Here is a 7,500-nt window from a genome sequence, read left to right on the forward strand (position 1 = left end):
CTTCTTCTTTCTTCTTCTTCTTCTTCTTCTTCTTCTTCTTCTTCTTCTTCTTCTTCTTCTTCTTTCTTCTTTTCTTCTTCTTCCTTCTTCTTTCTTCTTCTTCTTCTTCCTTCTTCTTCCTTCTTCTTCTTCTTCTTCTTCTTCTTCTTCTTCTTCTCTTCTTCTTCTTCTTCTTTCTTCTTCTTCTTCTTCTTCTTCTTCTTCTTCTTCTTCTTCTTCTTCTTCTTCTTTCTTCTTCTTCTTCTTCTTCTTCTTCTTCTTCTTCTTCTTTCTTCTTCTTCTTTCTTCTTCTTCTTCTTCTTCTTCTTCTCTTCTTCTCTCTTCTTCTTCTTCTTCTCTTCTTCTTCTTCTTCTTCTTCTTCTTCTTCTTCTTCTTCTCTTCTTCTTCTTCTTCTCTTCTTCTTCTTCTTCTTCTTCTTCTTCTTCTTCTTCTTCTTCTTCTTCTCTTCTTCTTCTTCTTCTTCTTCTTCTTCTTCTTCTTCTTCTTCTTCTTCTTCTTCTTCTTCTTCTTCTTCTTCTTCTTCTTCTTCTTCTTCTTCTTCTTCTTCTTCTTCTTCTTCTTCTTCTTCTTCTTCTTCTTCTTCTTCTTCTTTTCTTCTTCTTCTTCTTCTTCTTCTTCTTCTCTTCTTCTTCTTCTTCTTCTTCTTCTTCTTCTTCTTTCTTCTTCTTCTTCTTCTTCTTCTTCTTCTTCTTCTTCTTCTTCTTCTTCTTCTTCTTCTTCTTCTTCTTCTTCTTCTCTTCTTCTTCTTCTTCCTTCTTCTCTTCTTCTTCTTCTTCTTCTTCTTCTTCTTCTTCTTCTTTCTACTTCTGGTCAGAAACTAGTAGGCGACAAGTTTTAATGTAGCCATTGTCGAGGTGTCGATAATTGGATTGTTGAATAATTAATCGAACATTCCACATTGTATTTGCGTCATGTGACATCAGATATTAATGACATGATTGAACCGTTACAAGCGGGGTTCATGTTTATTCATAACAATAGATAGTTCGAAGATGACGTCACTCAAGCCTCCTCCTCCTTCTCCTCCTCCTTTACCTTCTCCTCCTCCTCCTCCTCCTCCTCCTCCTCCTCCTCCTCCTCCTCCTCCTCCTCCTCCTCCTCCTTCTTCTTCTTTCTACTTCGGGTCAGAAACTAGTAGGCGACACGTTTTAATGTAGCCATTGTCGAGGTGTCGATAATTGGATTGTTGAATAATTAATCGAACATTCCACATTGTATTTGCGTCATGTGACATCAGATACTAATGACATGATTGAACCGTTACAAGCGGGGTTCATGTTTATTCATAACAATAGATAGTTCGAAGATGATGTCACTCAAGCCTTTGTTATTGTATTTTGCCATCCGCGTTTGTGAGTGATTCACACTAAACTTTATTAACCAGACTATAAAAGTTCATGTTTACACATGGTTTTGTGTGTTAGTCCGTTATTCTTCCGGATGGCAATGTTATGAGCTTCTTAGCCAAGCGCATAATATCTATCTGGTGAAAGGAGTCGGTTCCGAATGAGTCATCGTCGTTATAGAAATAGAATTTGACGTCACTCGGCTCTTTATTCTTGTCTTTATACCGCCATTTGGATAATATAGAAATAGTCATTCGGAGCCATTTGGCCCATGGAGCCTGGGTTTATCCCGGATTCTAGAGCGTGAAACAGACAATATATTCCGCTAGATCAAACAGACCCAGCTACTCATTCACTGTTGGGTGGACAAGATGGGGGTCCTAAAAGATCTCAACTCCACCGGGATCGATCTTGGTCCCTTTGCGCGTGAAGCAAGTGCTCTACCAATTGAGCTATCGGGATCCTTCTTCTTCTTCTTCTTCTTCTTCTTCTTCTTCTTCTTCTTCTTCTTCTTCTTCTTCTTCTTCTTCTTCTTCTTCTTCTTCTTCTTCTTCTTCTTCTTCTTCTTCTTCTTCTTCTTCTTCTTCTTCTTCTTCTTCTTCTTCTTCAATTAAGGCCAAAGCTTCAGGCTGAAGATTGTATGGCTGTCTTTTCAGTAACAATAACAGGGGCTTTAGAGAGCAGCAGGGAGCGATTTTTAAAAATCATCAGTCGAAATGGCTTGTTTACAATTGTGACTCACCGTGTCAAACTGTTATTATGTCGGGATCCACTCGGTTAGGGAAATTGAATTCTTTGCCACAAATATCAAACTTGGGTTTAATTTCTCTACGTTATGCTGGAGTATAAATACTATTTCTTGCTTTACAAAAACTTCTAAAGTCCAATTTCTCATCATTCTATCTCTAAATTCACTTTTTGGGGTCTGAATCATTCCGACATAATACCGTTTGAGACGGAGGGTCACAATTGGTTGGCAGGGAGTTCCAAAGGCGGATGGTGGAGGGGAAGAAAGAGTAAAGATGACGGTTTGTTCTTGAGTGGGGGATTTTAAAATGAAAATTTAATTCAATGCTGAGCTTCTTGTTTTGAAAATTGTTAGTTGGAATATCGAGATTTCCGATTTGTGCTTTTTGGAATGCGAGGAAATTGTTGATGAATAATGATCTCCAATTTTGTGAATGAATTTGTCAAGGAGTCATTCGAAATGTTGAATAAATTATTGAAACCCTCTACAGTGTTTGTATCGGGTGAGATATTGTTACTTTAAAATAATCGAACGGTTACAAGCGAGAACGGTGTCCGCTTTCAAGTGATCCCTGATCCTGGAGATAACAGAGATAACAGAGATAACAGAGATAACAGAGATAACAGAGATAACAGAGATAACAGAGATAACAGAGATAACAGAGATAACAGAGCAATAACGAAAGCTACTCGAGAATACGAGAAAAAAAAACTCGTGTTTTTTTTTTGTTTTTTTTTTTGTTTTTTTTTTTTTGTTTTTTTTGTTTTTTTTTTGTTTATTTGTTTGTTTGTTTGTTTGTTTGTTTTTCTTTTTTTTTTTTGTTTTTTTTTTTTTTTTTATTGCAATATTCAGAAAATTATGTTTTCAAATCGCTATATCAGGTGTCATAAATGACAATGTGAAATTGACTGTAAGCTTCAATTTAATAAACGAAACAGACAATGCGTACATTTCGGGTTTCTCTTTATAAACAAAACCGGATGAATGAAACACTTCAGACGAATGAGATTATGTGATAGTAGTGACCAAAGGATAGCAAGAAATTGCTTTTCTCCGTTTCACGCCTTAGAAACCGGGATAAACTTTCGGCTCCGTGGGCCTAATGGCTCTGCAGAACTACGGGTTGTTTTTTCGATATTTCGTTTACTCTGACATCAAAGAGAAGAAGAAGAAGAAGAAGAAGAGAGAGAGAGAGATAGAGATAGAGAGAGAGACACACAGAGAGAGAGAGAGAGAGAGAGAGAGAGAATAAGTAGGAGTGAAATATCAGTTCATTGTTATAGTTATCATATAACGTTATAACAAGTGTAACTAAATGACAAATTGCAATATTTATGGACAATAAAGATCTATTATCATTATTATATACGATTGATGATATACCTAAAATGGTTTTTCTTGCGACTATGTGGTCTAGTGGTATGACTGTCGCCTTCAGACTAAAAGATCCGGGGTTCGAGTCCCGCCCAGAGCGGGTTGAGTAGTTCAGTCTTAGTAGAGGCTCTTAACTTACATTTCCTCACCGTACTCAGGAGTAAAATGAGTACAACAGCGTTGTCTCTGTCGGAAATAAATTCGAATAATATCGCCTAACAGGCGTCATTCCTCGTCCTACATGTTAACTGTTGGAATATTACAATTTTTTTCCGACACAGACAACGCTGCAAGCGTTCAGGTACTCACTTTACACCTGAGTACTGTGAGAGAATGTGAGTATTGAACCTTTTCCAAAGAATCAACTATGCTCCGAGCGAGCGAGGCTCGAACCCAGGACCTTCCGATCCGACACAGATAACGCTTCAAATGATCAGGTACTCACTTTACACCTGAGTACGGTGAGAGAATGCCGTGAGTAAAGAACCTTTTCCAAGGATTTAACTATGCTCCGAGCGAGCGAGGCTCGAACCCAGGACCTTCCGATCCGACACAGATAACGCTTCAAATGATCAGGTACTCACTTTACACCTGAGTACGGTGAGAGAATGCCGTGAGTAAAGAACCTTTTCCAAGGATTCAACTATGCTCCGAGCGAGCGAGGCTCGAACCCAGGACCTTCCGATCCGAAAGTGAGTGCCATACCACTGGACTACACAGCCGCATATAATAACATCAGATATATAATGAATGGCATTAATTTGTGCGGCTATGTGGTTTAGTGGTATGACACTCGCTTTCGGATCGGAAGGTCCTGGGTTCGAGCCTCTCGCTCGGCGCATAGTTGAGTCCTTGGAAAAGGCTCTTTACTCACATTATCTCACCGTACTCAGGTGTAAAATGAGTACCTGGCCGTTAACAGCGTTGTCTTTGTCCGAAAAATTGTAATTTCGCCTAACAGGCGTCATGTCCCGTCCTACATGTTAAATGTTGCTTTTTACCAGGGACCCCTTGTAAAGCGCTTTGAGCACATTTAGTGGATATTGCGCTATATAAAAGCTCAATTTTATTATTGTATATTTTAAAGAATTAATTTGACAAACCAATCACAATAATTAACGCCATTGAAATCTCACTTCTTTCCGGTGTTTCCATTGAATTGATCGCGTCGATAGGATTGCAAACTTTTTGGGTCATCAACTGTTTAATTGTGATAATGGTATTGGATCGCCGCAGGGCTCTGTTTGTTGTCTGTCAGCTGGGATTACATCAATAATTGTTGTTCAATATTGAAGTGCTCTGGATTAAAACAACACCACATATTTTTTTTTTAATTTAAAAATTTGTCCAGAAAACTCGTCCTTCAAATTAGATCGATCAATTAAAATGACCCTCATCTTGTCAAAAACTCTCAAACCTGGGACGTTGAGAAATATGAAAGTCCCAGGCTTGAGAGTTTTTGATAAGATGAGGTTCATTTTGATGGATAGATATAATTTGAAGGACGAGTTTTCTGGTCAAATTTTTACAAATGTCTTTTTTTCAGAGTTCGTCGGAATAGTCAATGTGGGGATGGAAGATGAATTGGAATTCATTAGCGTGTAAATGATGATAGAATTACAGAAATGGGTGGGGAAAGGGGGGGGGGAGGGGAGGTGGAGGGGGGAGGGGAGGGATCAATGAGTGGGGCTGGTATTTATTTGTGAGGATTCGATGTGTGTTGGTAATAAGTATTGGTGGTGGTTGTGTAAGGGTAGATGCTTGTTGTTGTTGTTAGTGATGTTGATTGTGATAATGATGATGATGATGGTGATGATGATGATGATGATGATGATGATGTTGATGATGTTGATGATGATGATGATGATGATGATGATGATGATGATGATGATGATGATGATGATGATGATTGTGGTGGTGTGATGATAGCAGTGTTGGTGGTGGTGGTGGTGATGGCGATGGTAAGGGTGATTGGAGTTGTGGTGATGATAGCAGTGGTGGTGGTGTTGGTGGTGGTGGTGGTGTTGGTGGTGGTGGTGATGGTGATTGTGATGGTGGTGATGGTGATTGTGGTGGTATGGTGGTGATGGTGGTGGTGGTGATAGTGATTGTGATGGTGGTGATGGTGGTGATAGTGGTGGTGGTGATGGTGATTGTGATGGTGGTGATGGTGATTGTGATGGTGGTGATGGTGATTGTGGTGGTATGGTGGTGATGGTGATTGTGGTGGTGTGTTTAAATTATATTTGGGACTGATTAATTTTTGATCAACCAGTACTTTGAATCCGTCCATACGGATCATTTTTTGTTCCATACGTGAGAGAGTTCCAAAGTCCACATAATTAGACTACATATATTCTGTCAAACTCTTTATAAAACGCATTTCAAAAAAATTTTGGCCTCAAATCTCGTCCTCCAAATATCGATCGATTATAATGACCCTCATATCATCAAACACTCTCAAACCTTGAACTTAATGAAATGACGACATTGATCATTTTTGACAAGGTGAAGGTCATTTTCATCGATTGATATTTGAAGGGCGAGTTTTCTGGCCAAATTTTTAATAAATATGGTTTTGCAGAGTACGGCCGTGTTATAAAATCGGTTTACGTCATTGCTGGTGAAAACAAATAGGCGTGATCGCTAGGTCAACATCATTGGATTTCTGGCGTTTTCTGAAAAGAAAGAAAAAAAACACGTATTTAATAATTTGGCCAGAAAAATCGTTCTTTTAATATCGATCGATTTAATCACCACTCGTCTTGCCAAATAATCTCAAACCTGGGACTTTTAGGAAGTCTTCAAGGAAGTTCCAGGTTTGAATGCTTTTGACAAGATGAGGATATTTGAAGGGCGAATTTTCTGGCCAATTTTTTTAATACGTGTCATATTATTTTCAGAGTTTTTTAGTATTGGGAATACCGACTGTTTTAGTTGCCAGAAAAATCGTTCTTTTAATATCGATCGATTTAATCACCACTCGTCTTGCAAAATAATCTCAAACCTGGGACTTTTAGGAAGTCTTCAAGGAAGTCCCAGGTTTGAATGTTTTTGACAAGATGAGGATATTTGAAGGGCGAATTTTCTGGCCAATTTTTTTAATACGTGTTATATTATTTTCAGAGTTTTTTAGTATTGGGAATACCGACTGTTTTAGTTACCAGTTTTTGATCTCATAGTGAGTGGCGCTGTTGTCAATATTTGCGTCTTGGGATCGATTTCGTTCTTCAGCTGGTTATTGAACTATTGGAATCTTAGTAAGGTGGGCCCGTGTACCAGTACATTGACCCGCACAACGTGTACTTTATGATAGGTCTGATAACCCAAAATGTTATGGTCTCATTGTTGTAATGGAAATGCTCTAAAATCAACCCAAAATATTTTAACTGTAGACTTCATATTATTAATTAAACTCTCTCCTCCCTAACCATTTGGGCTATAATGTGCGGCTATATGGTCTAGTGGTATGACATTCGCTTTTGGATCGGAAGGTCCTGGGTTCGAGCCTCGCTCGCTCGGCGCATAGTTGAATCCTTGGAACAGGCTCTTTACTCACATTCTCTCACCGTATTCAGGTGTAAAATTAGTACCTGGTCCTAAACAGTGTTGTCTCTGGCGGAAAAAAAATAATAGGCGTCATGTCTCGTTCTACATGTAACGTGTTGCTATTGGTCAGGAACCCTTTGTAAAGCGCTTTGAGCACGTTCAGTGGAAATTGCGCTATTTAAAGCTTAATTCCGCTCAATAAGTTATTATTGTTACTCAGCCTGTAATGATAAGTTTTCATTAAATTATATAAACATTAAAGGTTGCACACCGTTTTGTGTAGGTATTTGGTATGTTTAATTTGGATGGCGGATATTGTGAATATTTCAAACAAAAGCATAGCATCATTAACCATCATGATCAACCCCCACCCATCACCACAACCACAACAACCACCCTCCCATCACCACAACCACAACAACCACCCACCCATCACCACAACCACAACAACCACCCACCCATCACCACAACCACAACAACCA

The sequence above is a fragment of the Berghia stephanieae genome, chromosome 11 (genome assembly GCF_034508935.2).
Source record: "Berghia stephanieae isolate SIO BIC M18660-M18661 chromosome 11, UCSD_Bste_1.3, whole genome shotgun sequence".
Taxonomy (NCBI): domain Eukaryota; kingdom Metazoa; phylum Mollusca; class Gastropoda; order Nudibranchia; family Aeolidiidae; genus Berghia; species Berghia stephanieae.